This window comes from Varroa destructor, unplaced genomic scaffold (genome assembly GCF_002443255.2).
Source record: "Varroa destructor unplaced genomic scaffold, Vdes_3.0 BEIS01000002.1, whole genome shotgun sequence".
NCBI lineage: Eukaryota > Metazoa > Arthropoda > Arachnida > Mesostigmata > Varroidae > Varroa > Varroa destructor.
This window is the reverse complement of record NW_019211455.1, coordinates 19655549-19681265: the sequence shown is the minus strand read 5'-3', so window position 1 is coordinate 19681265 and position 25717 is coordinate 19655549. Positions and strand designations below refer to the sequence as shown.

Genomic DNA, 25717 nt, shown 5'->3' with positions numbered 1-25717 from the left:
CTGACACTCGTTCGAGTTTAGCATTTCATCTTTATTGCTTGTACATTGTGGCACGCTCATCCTGACTCTCTTGCTTTTCTCATTCTATACGCTTCCACTACTACTGTATATTGTTACTGCTTCTCTTGCAATCTATGTATAAGAATTGTATATTGTTTACGGTCATGTAGCCGTCAACCGACGGCTTGTTCCAACAAAACCGCTACCCACCGTATGAGTTTCGTAGAGTTCGACACCGGATGTAATTATCAGATGATGAAATAACTGAGCAGATATTTCCCTGGTGGTTGTTCCGTGTTTGCTTCGTGTTCGTCCGCTTCTTCCATCACATTTACTCGTACGTCGCCAATGCTCGTTTTCAAATATCTAACTAGTTAGATAAAATATTTTTACCTCTGTCCAGTGTAGCTTGAAGGGTAAATTGGCGAGCAGGCTAACAATTTTGCAGCTGTCGTCCATAGCCTAGAGCAACAGGGACACGCTGATATGCGGGCACCTTTTGAGTGCCCGTGTCCGATCTAGCAAAAACAGAACTTTCCTTAAGTCGGCTACTAGTTTAGAAACGTGCTGTGCCTGCAAGGAACAGACTTCATCATGATGTCTCATTCCCGCACACACCATCGCCACCACCATAGCACCAGCGTCGCGAAAGGGCTCATGTTCGAGGCAAGAGTCAGTTCAGTGTTGGTAGCTGCCGAGATGAGAGTTGCTCCAAATTGAAACAGAGTAGTTTGAAGCTTCTGGCCCAACGAGAATCCGCGGGCGCTGGGACGGTATGGAGAAGTGGGCTAGCATAAGGCTGGACTGAACATATTGCTGGACTTATCATAGGAATAGATTAGGATAGAAAGGAAACAAGCAGCATCACAGAAGCCAAAGACGGAGACAAAGAAGGTATGGGACAAACGTGACTTGGTAACTATTCCCAGAAGTTGCCCAAAAACTTAGCCACTTGTACGCCTAGTTCAGTCCCATCCTCCCTGGCTGGGCTGTGGCAAAACCAACTCTAGCAGCAGCTGACACGACCATATTTGTCTTCCGCGGCGTCCGCTTTCGAGCTCCCCTGTTTCGCCAACGCCATTGCCGTTGTCACCCTAAGCTGGAGCATAGAATTCGAGCGGGCGAACTCTTCTTTTTTTGCATACAGGATGACTGTCAATGGCAAGAAAGCGCACAACCAAGAAGAGACAAAGAGTCACAGACAGCTTGTATTTGCGATACTTTCCTTGAGCATGCTACTGCAGACCGCTTTTATACACAACAAAAGCACAATTTTAGCACTAGAATGACTGGTACGTCGCCCAACGGCCCAAGGACTATAACCGCTGCTGCTGCTGCCGCCAAAGGAGACATTGTACAAGGCCATTCTAAGTTAAATCTGTCCCTTATCGATTCTCCTCAGTAAGTTCCCTACAAGCAGGCGGCGTGGTAAAAGCAACCCCTTGCTTTTCTCGTCTTCTTTAGAGTTAAAATTAAATTCGACTTTTATTGCTTCAGTTCAAGGGGAGCCGAGCCTATCGCTATTAGAATGAAAGTACAAGAGCGGGAATCAGTACGCAGCGTCTGACTATTGCTGGTCAAAGCCGAAACTACGTGAACTAAACAGGGAATTGCGAGGAACGGCCGGAACCTGTGTGACAAAGGCGTTTGTGGGAATAAAGGAGCCGAAGACGCGGGAAGAGGTCGGAGCGGTGGCGGTTTCTTGCTCTATGGGAGCAAACTTTGTCGTCGGAAGACGTAATACTCGACCATTTATTTAGGGCAAAACGGGTATCTCAGAGCTACTGGAGCCAGGGGAGCTACCAGAAAGGGCCTTTTAGAATGCATTTAAACGCAACACGCGTGAAGACGGTTACGACAGCCGGGTGTTATATAACAATAATAAGAAATAAAGCGCAACTCTAAACACTAACTGTAAAGATAATACATTTACACACACGTGGCAATGTTTGTCAGAAGGTAGTAATAAATTATAACTGACTAAATGCTTGTATTTGTGGTTTTAAAGGTCACAGATATTAAGAACATATACGGCAATGAGCAAGGGACTGTTTTCGCCTCATTATTTTGTTGAAAGTACCATGAGGAATTTTATAAATATACGAGGGCTTATTCGGGTTTCTACTAAAGATGTCGCTTGCTCTATAAGGTAATTACTTGAAACATTTACTTATAAAAGTGAGGCAATTCCATACGTGATAGATACTGAAATATGTTTAGATCTTCTCAGCCCACACATTCCTAAACATATGAAGACGCTTAGTTTCTAAAACAAACTTACGTTGGTACAAGTACCCCATATATTTAACCTTTTGGTAATGATAAAAATACGAAAAATTTGGTTCTACATACCAGTCCTGAATGTTTGGTTGCCCCCTTGGTACGCATCATACTTGTAGAGTACTTCTGTACGATCGTCATAAATTAACGGAACAGAAAAGTGCAAGAGGAAAACCATGTTCGTTCCTGTGATATACGTTTGATAACGCAGACAATAAGTCTTCTTTTGGTCATTTTTAGTCCAAAACACAATAATTTCGCTGAATATCTGTTCCATTTCTATTAGCTGCCCGTCTTTTAGCTGCGATTCACACTGCTACCAACGTATAGAGATGGCGGAGACTCCATGCCTCTGCGGCTTTCGTGCATAATTCTGTCTTAGTAGGCCTTTACTTTGGTAATTTTAATCAAGTCGCGACTTTCTTGGTTTCAGGGCCAGCAATTACATAAACGTCTTTATTGGCGTAACATAGTCTGTCTAAACGACGCTCTGAGAGCAGATGACAGGGAACAACTTAATGGCCAATTAGTTGACTTAGTCTTGAGTGTAAGATGCCTGAGCTTACGAGCGCGTGGTCTGTGTGAATTAGTAGGTTCCGTCTGGTCCGGGATTTTCCGACACTTTTCCGGCAAAACATCAACAAGCTACATATTGTTAGAAAATTATTTTAAAGAAACTGTTCTACAGCTAGTCGTCATCGTTTCCTTCAAACTACAATTTTGTTTTATATTCGGACCCTAAAAGCAACTAAGTGACATGACAGAGAGACTGTATTTTCGACGCCTTCTATTCGTTCTTCACGTACGTCAAGAAAACAGTCTGAACAACTCGGGATAAACGTGGTGCACTCGATGAATACATTATGGCTAAGAGTGCCTTTCAAAAGATAGCTAATTTCAAAAATAGCAATATCGGCCTGAAAAACGCACTTCATTCGACCCTTTGAATATCTCTGATTCCGAACTCAAAATCAAGGTTTGTGATCCGTATAAAACGCTTACGACATCCTCCTAGAGAAAGCTTCTCAACGATTTGCAAGATGACCATCAATAAAATACATGTTAGAAAAGAGAGGCTATAACTCCGGCCATTACTTTCATAATTGTTTCATATCGTATAAGCATCAACGTATTCGTGGCCGTATTCGACAGCGTGTCCCTTCGTCTTGAATTCACACACTTCATAGCTGTCTGGCTTCTCTCTCTTCCTCTTACTCTGGTCTATATATATATATATATATATATATATATATATATATATATATATATACGCCTCACTTTCTCTCTCTTCTTCTTTTGCGCTCTCTACCTTTCCAGTTTTTACCACTTGTGTTTATCCCTTTCTATAGCTCCTCCTCCTTTTTCCTCTCTCGATCGCCGTATCCTTTCCTGTTTCTCTTTCTCTTTCACTCCGTCATTTGCCTCTCTGCAAGAGAGGCTCTTTGCGATTCTCCCTCTACCCATCGCCTTACTCAACGCTCTCTCTGTCTTCTGTTTCACGCTCTACTTCTTCCCACTTTTTCTCTTTTCCTCTCGTTCGCTCGATCTTGGCTGCTTTAGGTGCAGGTGTTGGTATCCAAGGCCACGGCAGCCTTGTTAGTGCTTTTGAAAATTTCAAAGGTAAGTCGAAGTGAAAGGTGCAAGTGAGCAGAGAATCCGGACGGGAAGTCTGCTGTAAAATACGGGCAGTTAGAAAAGTCGTCACTTGTCCACGAAGTCAGGACAGATGCGCTGCTGGCGTTTGGCCAGAAGCCGAACTGGCGACGATTCACAGTCAGGTTTTGAGCTTTAACAAGCAACTGAGGGAGGAGGTAGCCGGCAAGTGAAGCGCGCAGGCTGTGTATCAGGAGCAAAAAGTATAGCCCCACAGTAGACCGGCCGGCCGACCGACGGAGCTGATAAAAGGTGTTTCATGTGAACTAGCTTGACTTTGGAAATCTTTGAAAATTGAAGTTTTTATAGCACGCCCGTTCAAAATCTGGTCTTTTTTTTTTCGACAGCATATTGGAATCCTAAAGGTGTTCAGATAGTATTTACGGGTAGAGTGTTCGTGACAGCTGCCGTATAGATGTAGATCAAGAGTGGGCTTGCCACAATTAGGGCAACGTATATTTACTATTTCAATGATAAACATTGTGGTTACTCAACTGGTATAATAGACTGTAATATTTTGGGAGTCTAGATCTTAAGAAAAGGCAGCATAAACAAAGCGAAACAAATCGAAAATGGCAGAATTTTACTGGTTTTCAGAAATAATGGATACACCAAGCCATAGTTTAATTTACCTATTTTGCTACATAATAGCTTAAAGATTCAATACGAAAGGCGCTTGAACGCTACCGATAAAATTCTACGACGGTTATCTTATTGAGCTGATTTAGTAGCGTATTCAGTACCGAATAATAAAATTTTAACTTAGAATTTAGGCAGGTATATTCGATTCTAACAGGATGCGTTGAGGTCACTCGCGTCGATCCAAATAGCTTTTCCAAAAATGTATCCTGGAACCAGCCACCTCAATGTCATTTTCCAAAGACCAATTATTAAACAGTAGTCAATAAGCTTCGAAAGAAACATCTTGTACAAAGTCAGTACTTATAATTATAGTAGTTGATCATGCAATAATAATTCCTATTGAATAGTCCAAGACTCCATTGAATGACCACTTTATTACCTAACCGCAAGCAATTAATTTAACACGTAAAGCAAAAATGTCTCACATATGTAGGTATTCGAGGTTTATGCCTTCCTGTTTAGTGTTCGGGGCGAGAAATTAGGGAATAGTCAGCGCCTATTCCCTAGGGCACTAGTGGAGCAACCAATAAGGCAACACGTATGAGTCCCATCGTCTGTACTATTGGCTTGTTCATGTGTCTAAGAAGGATTGTGGTGGACCTTCGCGGACACCCCTTAAAAATGGCGCACGAATGTCATTTCCAGAACAGCAATCTGAGCTTGGAAATCGTTCTTTAGGAAAAAGGAAGTAAACATACAACAACAGAGGACCGGACAAGAACGTTCTTTTAGAGCGCTTAGACGGATTAACATGAATTAAATATAGCAACAATGGCAGCACCAGTGATTTTTCAGAGAGGTATTAATAAGGCGGAATAATAGATTACTTTTCCTAGGGATCGCTGATTAAAGCGGGTGTAAACAAACCTGCGATAGTCAGCAGCAGTGGGATTCGGCTTAACCCAGGCCGAATAAAGAAAATCCCGTTTCTCTTCACTACCTTATGGCAGGCGTAGAGTGATGTAGTCGTCTTTCAAATCTTTAATAAGTAACGAGTTAAGACTAGTTAGAATATTTATGAAGAAGGAGAACAAAGAAACGGGAGTGACATATTTCAATATTAGCTGCCTTTCATTTTTGCCCATTCCCTCTGGGAAAAGGATGGACGAGGCTTAAATAAATTAGATTATAATCAGACGCCAAAACGATTTAATACATTCAACACCTAACAATGTATAGAGAAACCTAAAAGTCCATAGTGAGGGATAACACAAGGGAATACTGACACTTCAGCACGGAGTAAAAAATTGTGCTTCAAACAATTTTTCCAAATCTCAAACTTTCCTAAATAACCCAAAAAAAAATATAATAGTTATAGCATAATGTCATGGAACTTGGTCACCCTTCGCTCTAACGGAACGAGATCGAATTTACACGGACCCAGAATCTCTCTTAGGTTTGCTCTTCCATATTTCCGTGATCGAGTTTCCTAAAAACGATACTAGTTTTCAGGTCTCGTGTGATGTGATATCTTACCGTGTCACGCACATATATATATTATATAATATATATGAGAAAAATGGTCAGCCACATGATTGATTGGCCAAATGATTTAGTCACATAGAGAAGACGCATTTCTTGGTAAGCCATTTTTACTTAAACCGTCACTCGTAGTTTGAATATCTTTGCAATCAAAAAGATATTTTGTATATTTATAGTAGTATTTAATTATATGATTTTTTTGTTGTAGCCCCATTTTGCAAATTGCTCAGTGGGGTGTGCTTTTCATAGTACAGGTCAGGTTTCGGTGTACTGACTGGTCTTAGATTGACGCTCCTTCATTGGGGTGCCAGTGAGTTTTAGCGCAATATATTGTCAAAGAATATGGCTAGTATATCCAGTGCAGTGTCCAACGGCTCCATAGAGCTATAGTGGTTCACTTCCTCTTGCACCTTTATTGTGGAGGGAAAATTCGAAAACGTTGTCTGACCTTCATCGTTGCTCGTTCTCCGTATGAACCTCGTTGACATGCTTACTCCTAACGAGGGTGAAGGTACGTCGAGTTTTGCTATTACTCACATCCATTGTTCACTTGCCCGTTGACTAAGCACCGGTTTCTACCTTCACGACAACTAGTAATACAATGTCAACTAACAAGGCCACTGCGATTATCGTTGTTGCGCTAAACGCTTCGAGTATTCCGTCCGTTAGCGTCGTTAAGCCTCAAACGGATTTGTGCACTGCTGTTACATTGTACTGTATCACAGTTTCCATAATTGCTTCCGTCGTTTACGATTCGCCGGGTAGAGCCTTAACTGTGGCGTACTAGTGGGTCATAGCAAATTACTTCATTGAATACTGCCTCGGCCATCGTCCTGGTTATCACATGATTCTGCCGCGCCATTCACCATCGTCTCGAACCCCGCTGCCGCATTCAATACAACAGAATGTTGTTGCGTTCATTTGTGTTCTAGGCGCATCTTTTCGTCAGCGCTTGTTCGTTTCGACATTCGGGACGACTGCAAACGTAGCTGTAGCAATGATGCAAAGCCGTGTCACCGTCGTTCCCATTAACGCTACTACGCTTTCTGCAGCTGCTGTTAGTGCTTCTGCTGCTTTGGCCATTACTGAACCAGGAATTTCCGAGCCGCTTCATACCAGCCCTTCCCCACTGCCACGAAGGATCGCACGAATCCCCAGGCCACGTTGTTGCTAGGGGGCAGGACGGCATTAGGTAGAAAAAGCAAATAAAGTTGGAGTGTTAAGTTCCAGCTTGACACGAACTACGGCTCCTAAGGCGGACAAAGCCGTTCTGTCATTGAAAAAGAAACGGTTGAAGTTCGCGCAGAACAGTGAAAAAAGGAGAAGGTACTTCCCATAGCCGGAACTGGTATCTTTTCTAAGAAATTACTTTGAGAAGTGTGAAGGCCTTGTGGGGCCCCAACATCGAGATTACATACAGGCCGGGTTTTCACTGACTATATTACTCGTGGACATGGAACTGTTGGCTACGCGAAGTGCTGCATGAGAGATCGATTAGACGTTTCACCCCTTCTCGTTACTGCCGGCGCTCGGACTTCTGTCTCAGCGTCAAGTGGGAATACACAGCTGTGTATTTCGGATTGTATAGGACCTCTGTGCCGCCTGCGAAGCTAAAGGCAAGATAAACATTTTTCTCTCTCTCGTTGATTAGAAGAGGCCGAGGTGGCTTCTGCAAAAAATATATTGAAAATCGTTGAAGCCGCCAGTGCGCCTCCGCTGAGATCTTTGAAATGTTTACTGGTATCACACATATTATAAAATGATGTTCTTTCAAAGTTTGATTGAGTGCATTGACACTGTTCTTTGAAAACTATATTGTGAATTCACTAGTTGGTTAGGCGATCAGATTTAGTACTCGCACAACCATTTACAGCTGGAATATCGATGATATTTTGATGTCGAGGTCGTACGCACTGCTATTTAAAAAAAAGAGCAGTCGTTGAAACCTACTATACCTAATTTCCACTTTCATATAAAAAACAGGATAGCCCTGATAGAAAACTAGACTGTAGTTGATCCAGTCTGATTTTTTATGCGGAACTTATATCTTAAATAGTATATATGGCATGGTCACACTTATTAAAAACAAGCTCCTTGCTTGCGAAATAATAAGTTCCTAAATGTTCGCTATTAAACACACCAAGTATGGGATATAAACGTAAGTTTTGCCACGAATGAGCATTTATCAGATCTGTATAGACACAAGTATTTTTTCTTGAACGGTTTCGGCTCATCAAATTCAAAATCAGAGGCCCGTTTAAATACAGAGGAAGGTATAAGAGATGTCCGAGTTGACCTCTGTTGCTGAGTGCTACTGATGCCTAATAACTGCCTAGCCAAGGACAGTCATGTCGAGTAACGCGTTGCTTGTTCCGCGTTGGCATGAGTGAAAAATTGGCAATACTCATCCTGCTCTCCGGTGGTGTGCCCGCATCCCTAAATGGCTTCTACGTGCGTACATATCCCGCTTATCGTAGCGTGACGATCCCACATCACAAAGCGCTCGCCCTGTCGAGTTGACAAGTGGTAAGCTATAAGACAGGCAAAGACTTCAGTCGAAAATCACACATGACGAGCTAAGGTGATGGCCCTCCATTATTATGAAAGCGTTGCGCAAAAATCGACTTCGTATCTGCACAACGAACGGTCCTATTACACCGTTCGCTGTGCACAATTAACGGTTAACAGCTTCTGAGCAATCCTTGAAGCATCGGTGCCTAAAGCTCCACCGTATTTCGTAGCGAGAGAAAAAACAATAACGCGGTTAGAATCACAATACTACTTACTTTGTAAATTAGGAACTTTATTACTATTACAAAGTAAACGACACTCTTTAGAAAGACGCAGAGTTACCTACGTTAGCTTATAAACGATGACTTTTACGAATGCCCTAACATACTCGTCGTTAAGTAACGACCATTTTAGTGTACCATTTTCATGTAATACCTCCCATGTTTAAGCATTATATTTAATCTAATACTGGAAGTGAAAACGAGCAATTTTTACGTATATACCTGTTTTCGTCTTATGCCCCATAAACACATTTGAAAGAAAAAGAAGAAGAAATGAAGCTCATTATAAACTGCTTGCTTGTAATGGGCTTCATTTCTTGCTGCGTATCTCTATTGAATCTATTACGGATGTGCGGCAAAACATGAGCGAATGGAGTCAAACGTAACAGCGACGGCTGTGTAAAAATTGCAAGACTTCACACATCGTTTTTTCCAAGTAGATCTTTGCTGACCTTAGAGAATAAATCGGGTGACGGCCGTTGTAATTAAAGGTCGTGACCGTGGGATTATATGCGACGTTAACTAATAGCGTATGTGGATGGCCATAGCAGAGGAAGTCCATTGGATTGAACCAGCCCTCGTGCATATTTGTCAGTGCTCGATGGAGGGAAGAGGCTAATTACTTCAGCAGGTAGCGGGAATCTACGCATACAGGACGCACAGATCGGTCAATTTTTGGTCGTCTTTGTAGCCTTACCGATCAGGACCTTAATGTAAGAAGGAGTTGATCCTAATCTCACTGGTTGTTATCACTGCTATCTTTGTGTGGGCGTCAACCCGCTCTTATTACTCGTAATGCCTTCGATGAGTCAGTCCACTGTGAAATATAAACTTGAATATTTTTATAGTTCAATAGAACTAGGTTATCCGTAGCCAGAGGTTCGATGATGACAAACTCATTTACTGTAGAAATTTCAAATCGTTAAACATCTCGAGGTCTAACTGGATCCATAGATCAACGTAAATGGCATACTATTTTTAAATTTGCTATGTTTTCTTTTCGATTATTTTTAAATGCCCATTATATGTATCCATCTCGAGTGTGTGTATTTAGCTGAAATATATCTTTCAAGAATCGTTTCAAACAACGAAGATAATGCATTCTTATATAGTTTGTATTACACACACATTAAGTATGTCCGCTTGTTTATATAATGTATAATATATATATGTAACACGTATAAGTCCATATATGTGTTACGTCTACACACATGCAAACTAAAGCATGCGTAGAGACTGCGAATATTTTTATTAACGGCGTCTTGCCAGCGGAACCTTGGTAATTTCTAGGTAAATTTTTCGGATATTATAACGTTGGCGGCTTTCGTCTCGAAGTGTCGCGTCTTGTAAACATTGTGACGACATCTGAAAGAGGGCGACGGGGGAAGGGAACGGCCGGGCAACTTAAGCCTAATGGCGAATAAAAGAAAGTTGAAAAAACTGTTTTAAATAGGGCTTCTATTAATGTATTAAATGTAGTTGTTAACGGGCAAAAGGAACACGGAAATGTGAACGATGAATTTACACGACGTGCACTTATAAGAGTGCAATTATGCGAAGAAGATTTTGAAATAGGGTTGCATGCTGCAACCGGCAGCTCAAGCATCGGTCCGACCGCCGCGAGGTTCATTCATCTAACAATCGGAACCACCGCTTTTTCTTATGTAATTCGGTCTAATTGGTTGGCCGGAGCCGATAGCAGCTGCTTTAACGTCACGGCATAGAGGTGAAGCTTGGTTTCACTGCCAGTTCGGCCTGAGCGTTTTTTCAGAGGGTACACGCAAATTCATGCGGCCGATAGAAATCACTGGGGCCTAAGTCATGGTCCGTTCAATTGTAGTCCTTGACTCGTTTTGCACCAAGTAATAAGGCTGAAGGTATTTGCCGTCGTATCCGAGATGGAAGTCTGTGAAACGATGTCAAAATGATTGGATTGGGGTGAAGTTAACGGAAACACAATGGCTAGAAACAATCTGATCATCACGACACAAACCTACAGCAATTAATTCGTTTGTGAAAAAAAAAAAAAAGAAGATTACCTTTGGATTAGGAGTACCTTAGGTAGTGCATATTTCGGCAACAATAAGTCGTTATGCTAGCGGTACAAAATCCGTTTGGTCTAGCGATAACGCCTGGATAGAATGATCATCCTCAATCACTAGCTCTTAGCAACCGCTAAACTAATCAAATGATACGGGGCATATCGAATCAATAAACGTAGGCTTCAATACTCGCGAATTATTATTAGATAATGTCCCCTTGCTTGATGTCCCCTCTTTCTCTCCATCCGAGCAGACTGTCCTGCGAGAATAGGTACTCTAAAAGTGCGCTAACACATGAAAGAACGCATCGATACTGTCGCATCTTATGCCCTCGTTTCCTGCTGTTCATGAAGTTGTTCATTTTACTGACTTTGCACTACGAGCAGTGCCGATGCCACGATCGTGGTGAGTTCGACCGGGAGACATTCATCCAAGTGGCCAGGTTATTTCTCGACGTGCATCATCTCAACGTCACGTAAGCGCTGCCCCCCTTGCCACCGATAGTGTCTATCTGAGCGTCTATGAAAACGCTCGAATGGCCGAGTATATTCCGCTGTGTGCGTGCCGGGCTATAATTTATTCGATATGAATAATTCATTTAATTTAAAGCGTGCCGCCACTATCAGTCCTGGCGCCATTTGCAGTTTTCTATTATCCGTTATTCCGTCTCCTCTCACGGCCTAACTTCTTTTCCGTCCTTGTTGGCATCATTGGTGTCATCGCCATTATTTTGTCGTTATGTCGTTTGAATGTTCGTGCATACGCTCGCGTCGTTTTGAGGTATTTTGAGCCGTTAGAGATTCGATTTACATCGAATATAACTACTGAAATTAAAGAACGAAACGTTCGCCATAGGGCAAATCGAGAGAGTCAGTGAGAGAGGACGAAAACGGAAAAAAATCGTAAGGAAAAGCTCGGCAGGAACTGGGAAACTCGTAGCCCAGTATGCATGATCACGAGACGTCGGCCACGTTAGCAGTTCCTGCAGCCGCTGCGGATAGTGTCTATGCACCGACTAATGCCCTTTTCGACTCGAATTAGCGCCTGGTTCTAGATCGTTCGATTAATAGCTAAGCTATATGATTTGCTTGTGATCGTCTGGTCTGCATGGATATGCATATTGCCCCCGTGTGTACTGGACCTCCCAGTACTGCTAGAAGCAATTTTGCTCTGTTGCATCAGATCGTGACGTAAGTTCATCCTGAGTGGCTCGTTCGATAAGAGACACCCGTAGATATTGATACGCTATATCGCACACAATTGTGTAGACCCTATGAATGGAGTTCCGGGATGCGGTATTGAGACTCGATGGTATCTAACTTAAGCGGTTTAAGTAGCTACAGGGCTATACATCGATTTAATGGTGAGCACTGAATCCAGATTATTTATCGTGTTGTATTCTATCGAATAGACTAATATAAGAAAGCTCCGGTCAATTGTTAACGAACAAGCCTCAACTTAAGAGCTTAGGTCAAGAATATTCTCTAATGCGGAACTTCGAAGCCACCGTCCGTTTGATAAATTCCTTTTACTCGTAGCAAAATCAAATAACTACCTACTGGCAGATTTTACGTATTCGATTTGCTGCGAAAATTTCCTCTCCAATTAAATTTAGTATCAATTGATACTTAAAGGCGTTTCTCCTTAGCCAGAATATAGGTACTCATTACAGACAATTTAGCTAACATGAGTAGTTTCCCTCTAAAGCCGATTATGAAACCTCGATTTTAGCATAGCTGATTTTGTGAGAAGCAACGAAAATCCCTCGAAAGCTCACTTAAGACTTTTAGAGGAGTAAACACTGCACATAGTCTACGGCACACTGACTATTTTACCTAGACGTTCACTCAAAATGATATCGGCCCCCAAAACAACTGCCCTGTGGAGCAGCTGCCACATTTATTGACGTTTATATGCAAAACCAGCATTGTAGTAAATAAGTAATTATCTTATTCGTTATAACTATCCTAGTCGATCTGTAAATGTTTTAGTGACAATTTGTTCTGCCAAAGGAACCACCAGCTCCATAGATCACAAAAAAATGCTTAGCGGTTTGCTAATTTTTGGGCAACTTTGGCACGAAGCATATATGAATCACAGGGCCGTAAAGTATATACAATGAAAGGTTTCATAATCAATGCGATATGAAAAAGGAAGCAGTGGCAGTAGGCATAGGCCGATAAAGGCTATACGTCACACTTGAACTATTTGAATATCTTAATGATAAATGCATGTAATCTTTCATGTAACATGTATCGTATAAGTAGATATAGAGATAGACATCCTTAATGGTTTGCCCCGTGGGCCTAACGTTGAAAACTATATTGAATGGCCTTGGAATCTCCAAGCCGATTAAAAGTATACTGGGGGATGGGTGCGTAAACCAAGTTCATTATGTTTTCAACGTAGCTTGCGTCTAGATTCTCTTATCAAACACTGTTGCACCTTAGCACTATCATAGAGAAACAATAGTCTTGGTTACGACACAGTCCGCCGATGTGCGCGGACCCATGAGGGTCCTGAAAGCATTCCGGACCACAAGGTGAGTGTGCCTTCCTCAGCTGCTATAACACGCATAGACTCTTCAGTTGAAAGTCGGTCCTTGGCCGTTTTGATCAAACATTATTTGCATACTTTTTCAAGCTGCGCATGCTCTGTCTCTCTTAAATACGAACGCAGTGAATGAATGCCGCTATCCTATTGGGTGATATTTATTGACCGGCCGCTACTTGGATGCCTGAGGGCAAAATAGTTCTGTAACGGCATACATTTACGCCTAGACGTATATGTTTGCATTTTTTTAATAACGTTACTTGTCACGCGCAGCTGTGATGTCCTTTGGAAATTGGACGCCATAGAGAAAGGCAGACTCTAGTTGATATCAGAGCCATCGACAAAACCAAACTTAGCAACAAAGTGCAGCTAAGGCGTTTGAGCTAACGAGCTAAATCTGCTCACCTATTTAGAACATTATAGAAACGCTGGACAAAGAACCGCTGACTAAAACATCGTACCATTTCATCTCGCTTGAAATTTATCAATAATATTGTACCTAATAGAAAAGAATATAGTCCTGCTTCGAGCTTAAAGTCATCATTTCGACGCCATCGGAACTTTTCTCCTGACATCGTCTATGGTCTCACGCTATTTATCATATCTCTTACCAACTATTATTTACGAATATTTTATTATTATTCAATGCTATCAAATTAATTTACAACAGTACATGGTAAAAGTGTTTGGCAAAAAATCAAATCTGGTACCCCCTAAAAAAATCTAGCCACGCTTCGACTCACACTTATCTATTATAAGTAAAAGTAAAGAGTTATCAGAACAATTGCGAAACGAAAGCTCTCTAAGATCTTCAAATCGTCTCGTTGTTAAAGAAGATACTTTTTTGCAAAATAAAAATGAAACTAATTAACTAACCTAGAGCGCAAAATGAAGAGACACCTAGGCATAACTTCTTGATGAAGCGCTTGTTTTCCAGATCGATATCCTGCCACTGATACGTATGATTTAAGTCGCATATTGAAACTCCTGCTCACATTTGAAAAAAACACTTTATCTTATTAAGATGTATGTCTATGCAACTATCTAAAATAGATACGCTATAAAATTTATGGAAAATATTCGTCTGCACAAATCAGTACACAGTCCATCTATGCAGCCCCTTATTTTTGTCTAACAAAATATACGTGACCTTCAATATCTATATCCCTTCCTTCATATGTATATTATACACAACTTTGCATGTTTCTAAATAAAAAAAAAATGGCAAAGTCACACGTATGCGAAACTTAGGTTATGCTGCGCAACTGAATACTATAGATACCATTGGAAGGAAGTTGACGTTGATAATAACCCTTAGAGTTTGTCGTCACGAAATCTACTTAAATACGAAAATTTGTCAACTTTTTAATTTAGCCGGGTATTTTCTTACAGACTACTACCACAGTATCAGATCAAGGCCAGTTGTGCTTTGAATGTTGTTTTCTTAGACTATGCATTATTAAAGCTTGACCAAAATAGTCTCAAATTTGGTTTTTCTAGTTATTTTTAAAACAACGTCTGATATGCTAACATGCTCTACCCTTGAAAGTGTTTTTTTCCGAGGGATAGCTATCGACTGACGTCGAAACCGTGTCGAAACGTAACTTAATTTCGAGGAAAACTCTTCACTTTGGTCTGCTTTCGGATCACGAAGTTACCCAAAAACATGAGAAAACTTCCTTTAGCCGACAGGTGATCACAGTCACGTTAGCGATGCAAATTTCCTATAGTGCACACATATAGATGACCCTGTCTACTCGTCCGGTTTCTGAAGCCAATACGTAAGTTGATTTGGTAACAGCAGATAGCCATGTTGGGGTGTTCAATTTTTCGTGTTAGTAAATTGTGTTTTCAACCTTGAAAAAACTTAATCATACATATATAATATATACATTTCCTAAATACATATGGCTTCAGCCCACCAAGGGTGCATACGTCGTTTATATGTGCTCACAGCTTACTCGCTTATGGTGTAACACAGTATCTTGCCCCCAAGGATCACTGGCAATTAATTATGCCGAGACTAGCCCTCGTAAGCATCAAATCCGACAAAATGTACATGTTAAATATCCGAAAAAAGACTGACGCTTTGACTAGTGCAATACAACGGCACGCTGTGTCGTTGAGCTTTCCAACGGTTACAGGAACTACGCGATGCTTGGGTCTTGCTCATTGCGTTCGGCTCTTCATTCTTATTTCAAGATTTAGGGATTTTGATGTACGCGTTTTTACGACGCTCATTACATCGAGCTTGGACAAACTGTCATATAATTAGGTCAGTTGAAGCGGCATTGTTGTTGTAAGAATAGCTGGCCTGCGTGGGTACGTGTGATAAATCGAGCTGCACACAGACTCGTCGGCCCGAGTGCAGGCAATCTGAGCAGATTCCGGAAACTCTTCAATCGTGCTCCCTTTGGTAGACCTCGACACTTGATCGGCACGAAGGGCCCTAAATAGCTTAGACAAATTAATGAGTCAAAAGACTATGTCGCTTAGCAATGAGCTGGACAATGCTTATGGCCTTAAACGAATTGCACTGATTTATTAGAAATCTGTCCGTCCTGCATATTTAGAGCAAGGCAAAACTGTCTTACCGCTCGTGGCATGCTATAGTCATTCGATTCATAGAAATCCGCACATGTTGGTCTTACATCATCGAAATCTACAGGCGGCATGAAGATAAATAGAAGAAATTATTTTCTGCTTCGGTTAGATGATGAGGACGGGGCCCAGAGGACGCAACCACATTCAATATATTACGAGAACTATTGTCTAACTTATTTTCTGATTTGTCATAAGTGTTGGTCTCCGTCGTCACTCATCAGGGCTGCTGTTTTAAGGATGCTTTGAAGTTCTTGAAGGACTCCGCTTCAGTTGAGATGCTCGATATCACGCACGTTTAGACCGAAAAGCTAATAAGAAACGGCGGGGTAAATGCAAAACCAGCCTCAGTCATCAATAAAATAATTGCTGCAAATCTGCAATTGAGATGAATCGAAGAACCTATCAAAAAATCAAACTTAACGAGATCACAGAATAACATCTCTTGCGTATGTAACGCGCCGCTGCACGAACAAGTTCAGCTTTTCGGTAAACAGTTAGTTAACAAAGTAATAACTATGATGAATACCGCAATACCAGTAGCGTAAGTAGTCGGAAGAATTGCTGGATTTTATTTAAGGCAAATTGAGACGCAGGACCGGCGCTTGCTACCATTTACTTTCGAACTTATCGACACAGTCACCTACATTTCCATGTGGCTTTTGCAATGCAGATACGATAGGTCTAGGCGATTCAAGTCGATAGATAGAGTACGGACTTCCTTGCGGTATTTGATTGAACTAATAGAAACGCTTCGAACGCTTTATTTCTGCAAACAGCTTTATTGGTCGCGTTAAAGGCACAGAACGGCTCAACGGTGGTGTAGTCTTATAGTACTACCGTCGGTTAAGCGAAGTGAATGTGACTGGCTTGTTATTGCCAGCAAAAATGACGATTACAGGTTCAAGTATACCACATTTATCTCTATAGAGGATTGTCTCAATTTTACCGATACTTCTATTCCGATAATATTGGAGGCTGATTTAAATTTTGTTTTAGATTAAGCGAAAAGTCCTGTCACAGACATTGGCGCTTTATGAAGCCTAGATGAACCAAATCAGTACACAAAGGGTTCGCTGATACTGTTGCTTCAGGGTGACTGTTTAGCGCAACTGTGATTCCTGTGACTGATGCCAACGCAGGTTACTGATTCTGGACATAACTTCAGCTGATCTAAACACTTACCTCACTAATACAACTTCTAGACAGCAGAACAAAGGAAAGCTTCGCTCGATATAGATGAACTCTTAGTAAACAAATTGAACCTTGCGACGGTAATGTGCTGCGCCAAATAATATCTCAAAATATTCTTGAAAGAGTGGTTTTTCAAAAAAAAACAGCAGTCGAAGTTGTAGAGTTTACGAATGGCAGCGTAGACTAGGTTTGAGGAAATTCAATGTTGCTATGTTGAAGTTTCGTGCAGGGGTTGTTCTTTAAGATCTTCAAAATCACTTGCATGAAATGTATGGGCTGTCCACATAAAGCGGTCTTAGCGTCTCTTTAGGATCCCCCTTCCAGACATAAGACGGCTCCGCTTTCGGTTCTACGACGAACAAACTTTGGTACGTCTCACTAAGAGCTGGACCGAAACTGATGAAAGGCGCACTACAAACTTGCAACTCAGTCTACTGCAGCTCCTTCGTACGTTCTTCGACTCGATGTCCCACCGATCGCCTTGCCATGTTCGATAATGGTGGCTACTTTATTTTTTTTCTGTTCTGAAAAACTGTTTTCATGAAAAGACAAAGCAATATGATGAAATATCCGTAGGGTTTTTTGAGGCTTTATCCCATTAACCACAATGGTCCAAGATTTCAATGCTTGAGTAGAAGAGAAAAGCATTTTCTATGGAATTCCTGCTTACGGGTTCCAGCCATTTCAAATCTGATTGACACGTAAAAAGTTCCTTGGATTGCGTCCCATGCAATATCTAGCTGACCTGGACATGCACCAGGTTCAGAATGTACAATAAAGGTAATGGCGAAGACGGCAGCGTATGGACTTCCATACGAGAAGCTGGTGGTAGCAGCATGCAGGTTAGCAGCAGTGTAGCATTGAAGTCTCCATAGCAGACACCGAGAAAACCTTGTATACCAATTAAGGTTTAATGAATTGCTCAAAGTAAAAACTTTCCCCTCGCTATTTCTGTGCCACCTAGAGTTAACTGGTAGTTTTAGTTGTGAGTCTTTAGGATTGGACAAGGCTTCTTGAGTAGTCAACACGGACACTCCATCAACATTGATTTACGTTCATGAACATGGCTATAATTCAGTAGTGAGTAGACTGTTGGTTCTGTAATTTTGACAGACCTCCAAGGTGTTGAAAGACATCGTCTTTGACTCCAAAAGTGTCAAATGTGCGTATGTCTAGACCGTTGTGTTCCTAGGACCTCTTCCTAATCTAAATAAAAGATCCTTGTTATAGTCGATATATATATATATATATATATATATATATATATATATATATAATGTAACGATTATTAATGTTGAAATTCACCAGTCTCTATTTACCTTTACGAAATCACAGATGTTCCCATTTCTTTCCTGGGCGCTTAATGTGAATGGCGCAGGTGAGCTCGCCTCGTTCAAATAAGGCTGTGATTACTTTGCCCTGTCATAGATATGACGGTGATATTACTGCTGCCGCAGAATTATTTCTGCTATTTTTGCTGCTGCTTCAGCAATATTTTTATTTATTCTGAGCTGTCAACCGATCGACTGACGCAGTTTATTATTTGGTCATCACAACCATGGAATAAGAAGAACACAAGGAGAGAAGTCCAATGTCGGCACGCTTTACCATGTTCAGGCAAGCTCGGCCATGCTTAGACAGGCCTGGGCGCGACTACTGGCAAGCCCATCGACCCTCGACTCAAACCTTACCGACCACCCGAAAACCAAAGCCGGTGGAGGGGGTTTCGCCGATAAATAGGCACACGATGTGCAGGGAAAGCTTGGCTATAACTTTCCTCCTGTTGCTGATGACAGCAACGTTTTGACGGCAGCGGTAGGGACGGCGACAGCGGCGACGCTACAGGCGACGATCCTGGTTTAGCAAGTGTACGGCTCAGCTTTTCTATACTAACACTCTGCGCGGTTGCTTCTGTTACCGCTGTTGCCAATTCCTTTTCTCTTTCTGGATATTACCAAAGGGCGTAAGAGCGCTTCGCGCTTGAGTTATAACGCTGACTGTGGCAGTGGCCGTTGTTAAGTGATGTGCCTGCTATCGCCGTATGGCAATTCAATGTAAACGGACACTGCTAATCGAAAATGGAGGGAGCGACAAGTAAGGCCGGCGAGACGTACGGACACTGACTATAAAACAAAACAGTGGGAGAGGATGATTACCCCCCAGAAAAGTTTCCCCGGGCTGAAGAGCAAGACCTGCTTAGAGACAAATTACGAGGGACTCGCTAACGAAGAGGGAAAAACAAGTCCAGCGATCATCTGTGTGCGAAACATGTTATGAGAAATGGTGACACTTTATATGAATTGAATTGCAGAATTTCGTGCAGCAACATCTCCGACTTAACGGAACCTGTATAAATAAGCCCGTCAACGACTTCCTAGAAGCATAGGGTAGTGACCAAATGATAAATTGCAGTTCGCTTTTGCACATACGCAGGAACGTATATATGCGCTGCTGTTTAATATCTTGATTAACTGAAGGCTTAAGTATAATTTAATTAGTTAAAAGTAATTAGTTGGAATTTCTATGAGGTAAAACCGCTACGCAACAAAATACATGAAGGCAGCTAGCAATTGTAAAACAACTTTCTTGTCAGATTTTACCTATTTACATTTCTAAGTTTTGATCACGATTGCCCAAAATTGAATAACAACGTTACCGCGGGGCAAATATCCAGCAGCGAAATGTGTACCAGATTTTACTTTCCCATCTGTATACAAAAGAGTGAATGTGCCCGTCCTATAGGCGCATTCGGATTCTACAATTTCTTTTTTCTGCTATGATTGTTCATCATTTGTCTTTAATATGAACAAAAATAGTTCCAAAGCTTTCTCCCCACATTTAAATACGGTAACAAAGGTCCAGCGTGATGACGTTCAGACCCTTTCTGGACTACCAAGGTTCGTTCGCACATCAAGTCTATTCGCATTCAGACTGACGCATAGGCTCCGAATCAACTGTCTGTACATCAGTCACGAAGTGAGCTACATCTGATCCTCACAGCTGTCCACCTTCTAGATTTCCTCCGAGAAATAACTGTAAGACTAAATAAATTAAGTGCAGAAGCTAGGTTAGTTCGAGTTGCAACAACAAACTGTCAAATCAACTTAGCGATATTACGTGCTTCCCCTCGTAATATCAAAGGCAGAATATAAAATGCATGACGTTTCAACAAGCAACTTATTTACGAAAGCCCTTGACTCCCGTTCCGAGTTCTGATTAAAACATGCTCCCCCTGGAACGCAGTTGGTTAAGCAACTTTGCCCCGACTCTTACTTCGGCCACTGCTTTTTCTTTTTTCTCGCTGGGTTGTAAGCTGGCGTCTCTTTTTCGTATAAGCAATATGTGTAAGAACCCAAACGTATTGATACACATGCATGACTTGCTAGAGCTCCACTTCCCTGTACCCAGTGCGATATAGCAAACTTCCTCTTATTAGGCAGGGTAGTTGCGAATGTGGGCAGGATAAATGGAGAGAGACCTCTCAATTCTTTTTCCCCTTGCTCAAGTTACCTTATCGACGGTGGTCCCTCTAAGGAACAGTCGTTGGCCCCCAGGCGTCGCTCCCCGCCCTTGCGTCACGCCCCTTTGCTTGCTACAACAGCCAGCAGCAAGCACCTCAATCCGCCATCTGCCATGGACAGATTGCTTTGCGACAAATCGACAACGAGCTGTCCTTTGCCGACGAGCTTGCCCATGCTTCTCTTATAACCATGACAACAACAACAGCAGCAACGATAACACCAACAACAACGGGGCTACGGTCAAACGGATCTACGCCCTCCTCAGCCGACAGTAGAGAGAGGATGAGGCAACCAACAACATGACCCATCTGAATTGCCCGTCAACTTTCAGCTGCCGTTGTTATTTTTGTCGTTGATGCCATCACCAGCAGTGCCCTCGCTGGAACTGTGGCCGCTTTTGCCGCATAGAAAATAGTTATGGCAGACGACCGGACGAGAAGGCCGGAAAGTGGGCTCGACACGACTGAAATATTGCCATCATGAAATCGCCAAACCCCTGAGTCGAAGGTAAGAAGTAAGTGTTCACTTTCTGCGTTGGTTTCTTCGTTGCCCGCTTCCTTTTCGGGCGAGCTAGATGGCCGGAATGTCTGAAGATGGCGAATTCCGGGAGGAAGAGAGAATGTGGAGAAGGGGTTTTGCTCAGCTGAGCGGAAGTACTTGCCGGTAGCTGCTGTTGTTGCAGACACTGTCGAGGACCAAATCGCAACAGGACAACAACCATCAAACAAACAATTCCCTAATAATAAACGATTTTAGGTCCAGGGTTGTCCTTTTTATTCTGGGATGAATGTGCAGTGGCGTAGAGGTTGTGCGGGTTGTGGCTATTCTGCAAATGTCCCAGCAACACCAAGATAGTCTCTTTGCGGTATCATAATTTCCGCGCTTATTGGTACATACGAGTGCGCTTTTTCTGGGACAACAACAAACAATAAAGAAAGATTTACCCTTATTTATCTATACTAAATGCTGTGAAAAAATAAACGAATAGAACAACCTAACATATTTGTCAAACTATCATGGAACAAACGACACACGGGAATGAATGTGTTAGACTTTGTTCGACCATGCAAGGGCCAATAAAAGCACGACCCTGTATATTCTGAGGAACATGAAACGAGTATGTGGATCAATCAGGTTCCAAAATAAACGCTTAGAAACGTGTGAAAAACGCGCTCGAATGTACTGACTATTGGAATTTTAGTGTAGGTAATTTACGCAACAGGATGTACGTAAATCTTTAGGTTACTCTCTGATTGCCTTCTCTTCTGCTTATTATAAGAAAAAATCGCAAAAGTACGAAAGCTAAGGACCATTTTGAAATCATATTGTGGCATATTAAATCATGGAATACGCAAATAGTTGATCAACTCAGTTACTACGAAGTCGTATGATATATGTCTGTATAGATCTTGCTATATCGATCAATGCACCATCTTTATTTCTTTAAGGAGATACTTTTGTTGCCTCTTCTATGTTCGTGCTTGTGCAACAAAGTCAAGGGAAATGCCTTAGCGGATGACGTGAAACCCCAGCCTTCGAGAGACGACTCAACTTCAGAATCAAGGTGTCCTTGCCTCTAGTTCGTACCTTGTCAAGTTACAGCGCATGCTTCGCAAAGATGTGTCCAGTTATTTCAAACTTCAGGTGCATGGATGCTAGCTTGTTTATCTGACTTTGACACTGATACATATGGCGACGACTTAGTGACTCTCGTTGTCTACTCAGCCCCATTCGATGCTTCGATAGATTTCTGTCTGCTGTCCCCTAGAAAATGATTCAAGCTGGACGTCTCTCCTTCAGGACATTTCTGTATACGACAGTGAGATTAGGTTGACTTACCTTTGACGTGGAGGAGACGGGCTTATATGGATAGGTGCATCACGTATATATAGATAGCAAATGTTACAACGATATGGGACGGTTAAGGATGCTGTTGGCTGGTTGTAACACTTTTTGATATGGCGCAAGTTGCTCACTGCCGATACGGCAACCTAGGTTCACTGAAGAATGAGGACAGACACAATGAGTGGTTGTATTGAGAGATCTAGGCTAAAATGTATATTTTAAAGGACGCTAGAATAAAGAGCAGATGAAAAAATTGGCTGGGTGCTAAGTAATTTTGTATGTGAATTTGATGTTAGAAGATTAACATATAGTTTACTGCTTAACATAAAGATATTCATTTACACGTTGATATATATATATATATATATATATATATATATATATATATATATATATATATGATATATATATTAGGGTGGAACGAAAACGATTTTCTATTGTGCAGTGAATAAAATTTTGTGCCTAGTTCAGGCTCCAAAGTTGAAGTTTCCAGGTGAAGAAAAACATTTTTAATACCTGCTATGTTTCGCCTTTTGCCGAGGTCAACGTGTTGAGATAGTTATGTCGTGTTCGCGTGCGGGAACTGAGAAGGTTGCTAGGAAGGGTTGGTTAGGTTTAAAGGTGGATTGTTAGGCCTGGGGTGTGTACCCTACTCCAGTTGGCCACTCGAGATCGATGACGGCCGCGGATGGTCAACAACTTGTTTATTGGCCGAAAAAATTAGAAAATAAGTACTAAACTGTTGTCAGGCGCCTTGAATGTATATAATTTTATTAATAAAAATTAGGAGTTTGAGTGATCTATGAATACGATGAAGCGCACGGGAAGAAAGCTTTGCAGTGATCCTCAATATCTCGCTTAGCTCAATCAAAATGACACGAAGGTTTTCCGTAACGAAATTTATTGTAGGATTATACGGTCTAAACCGTTTTAAACGAGTCGATTTGGCTAGATGCGTTGTACAGCTTGAATAGGTCAAAGTAGTGACTGGACTCAAGGTTAAAAATTGGTGGTAGACAGTATATTAAGACCACAATGACCTTTTTAGATTTCCGAAGGAGGGGAGATGCTGGACGGTGTGAGGCATATCACTGCGCGAGAACAGTTATGCGAAAAATGTTTTTAAATTATTGGTAAGAGGAATTAATGGCAAAACAAATACAACTTAGTAGGCAACTTTACGGGCATAAGGGCTACTGAAGGAGCTTCTATTCTAGTTTTAAATTAGAAAAATAATTCATTTCCTTCTGGTATCAAGGCTAACGTATGAAGGGATGCATTATATGACAAACAGCGTGACGAAGTTGTCCGAATTTAGACGAGACGCTCTGTTCAATGTGCTTTTCATTTATTGTGGTACTATGGTCCCCCATAGCGGTAGATCCACTGTTGCGTTTTCGGCAACCGTCTACAATTCCGTTCCAAGCAGAAGCTAATTCAATTACTGAAAACTAACTATCCATTCCACCATTTTCACTTCACGGCACGTACGAGGCTTTCAACAAGAAGCTAGAAAGCGCGGAACAGACCCTGCAAGTGGATCTTGTTACATATGAGATTAAGTAATGCTATAGCGAAATTATCTTATTCTATTTTTTTTTTATAAGATAGGGTTTAGTTGAAATGATTGTGTCTCACCATGGTGTTTAGAAAGACCAGTTCTTAGCTTTTGCAGAGAATAACTTGAGCCTAAATTCAAAGTTCCAGCAAGGGTGTTAGAAAACAGACCGACGTTTTTGAGAACTATTTTCAGCGAATCCTACTGATTACACGTTTGATTGACGTAGCAGTTTTTTCAGGGGTAACGCAGGAATAACGCGTCTTTGAAACGTGCGAAAAGGTTCAGGTATGAGACCGGTGACAAACACATCATCTCCCGCTGTCGGCTGCAATGCTGAACAGCCATACAGGGTGTCCAACTTTAGGCATTTAATTTACCATAAACCTGGCTCTAGACCGCCGTTGGGTCTTCCGTCTTTGGTAATACTGTACCATAATTGGGTATGTGACTTTTTACCTAGGATATATTATCTATCTATCTATTATATTGTCAGTTCGAGATGAACTGTTACACAAGTCACTTATACAAAATACGTGTGTGTTCATTCTAATAGGTGTTATTAATGAATAAGTAAACAAATTTGCCAGCTTCGGAGGGCGTTCTATGCCGACTCGAACGTGCAATCTCGTGCGATACTTTGGTAGTTGCTGACGAACCCCGGGGGGGCACTCTGCTGTGTTCTGTGCATTTATTATTTCAGTGAACAGCGTGAACGCAAGCAAACTTCAATAGGTTGTTACAATTTCCATTGTGTCCCCACAGGCCCGTCGACATTGTTGACAAGCGACTGCCAGGACAAAGACAGATGAAAAAAATTGCTACCTTCTATTTGACACGCTGGTCATTCATCGTAAAGACGTGCACTGATTTTATAATAGAGCCCTAGGGGTGAGGATATTGCACAAAGCGAATCGAGTATGAACCACTGCTAGAGGTTGAAAGAATTTAAATCTGTTATGTACTACCTACGTGTCCGAGCTTTTTTTGTTGTTTTCTGGATACGTTTCACTGTGAATGAATATGAATTAGCATGGTAGTGGCGAGTTCGTATGCACAAGTGTTAATATTTAGAATTTGTTACTAGCTGAGATCAACAAAGTTAACAACAGCCAAGTTAGCAGGAACTTAACCTATGCGATAAAATGTGTTGCCCTATGAACACATGTTACAGGTATATGCGCATAGGCATTGTTAACGAAACACTGCAGAGTCTAACACCATAAAGATTTAGTAGTCGTTTTTGTTTGAGAAAAAACACGTTGATTAGTTGCGTGTATATTCTAGGTGTACTGCAGCGAGCGAAGGTGTCGTCAGGACAAAAAATTCTCTCCGGGTCTTAATACGCTGTAGTGTTAAGTAGGTGCCTTTGTCGTTCAGATAAATTTGGTCCATCTGAAAATGACGCTTCTCAGAAAAGCATAGGTCGTTAGCGAGAGGAGGAACGGGAAAGCTCAATGATAGAGGAGCTATATCCAAAGCACGTTTATAGATTCGCAATTTATTTGAATCGTGCCACATGCATATGAGTTTATTATATTCTAATTACGTGCC

General features: G+C 41.6%; 2 long non-coding RNA genes across 5 annotated transcripts in view; one reads left to right on the top strand and one right to left on the bottom strand.

Annotated features, from left to right (window-relative positions):
- The first annotated feature begins 6649 nt into the window (after window positions 1-6649).
- The window catches only part of LOC147757479 (uncharacterized), a 106873-nt gene continuing 87805 nt past the window's right edge, over window positions 6650-25717 (top strand). For all 4 annotated transcript variants that reach the window (XR_015321656.1, XR_015321654.1, XR_015321655.1 and 1 more), the window contains exon 1: window positions 6650-7673. This is a non-coding gene — a long non-coding RNA (uncharacterized LOC147757479). The remainder of the gene's footprint in view (window positions 7674-25717) is intronic.
- LOC147757481 (uncharacterized) lies at window positions 8840-11097 on the bottom strand. The gene is made up of 2 exons (XR_015321464.1): window positions 10889-11097; window positions 8840-10755 (listed from the first exon to the last, which is right to left on the bottom strand). It is a non-coding gene; the product is annotated as an uncharacterized LOC147757481 (long non-coding RNA).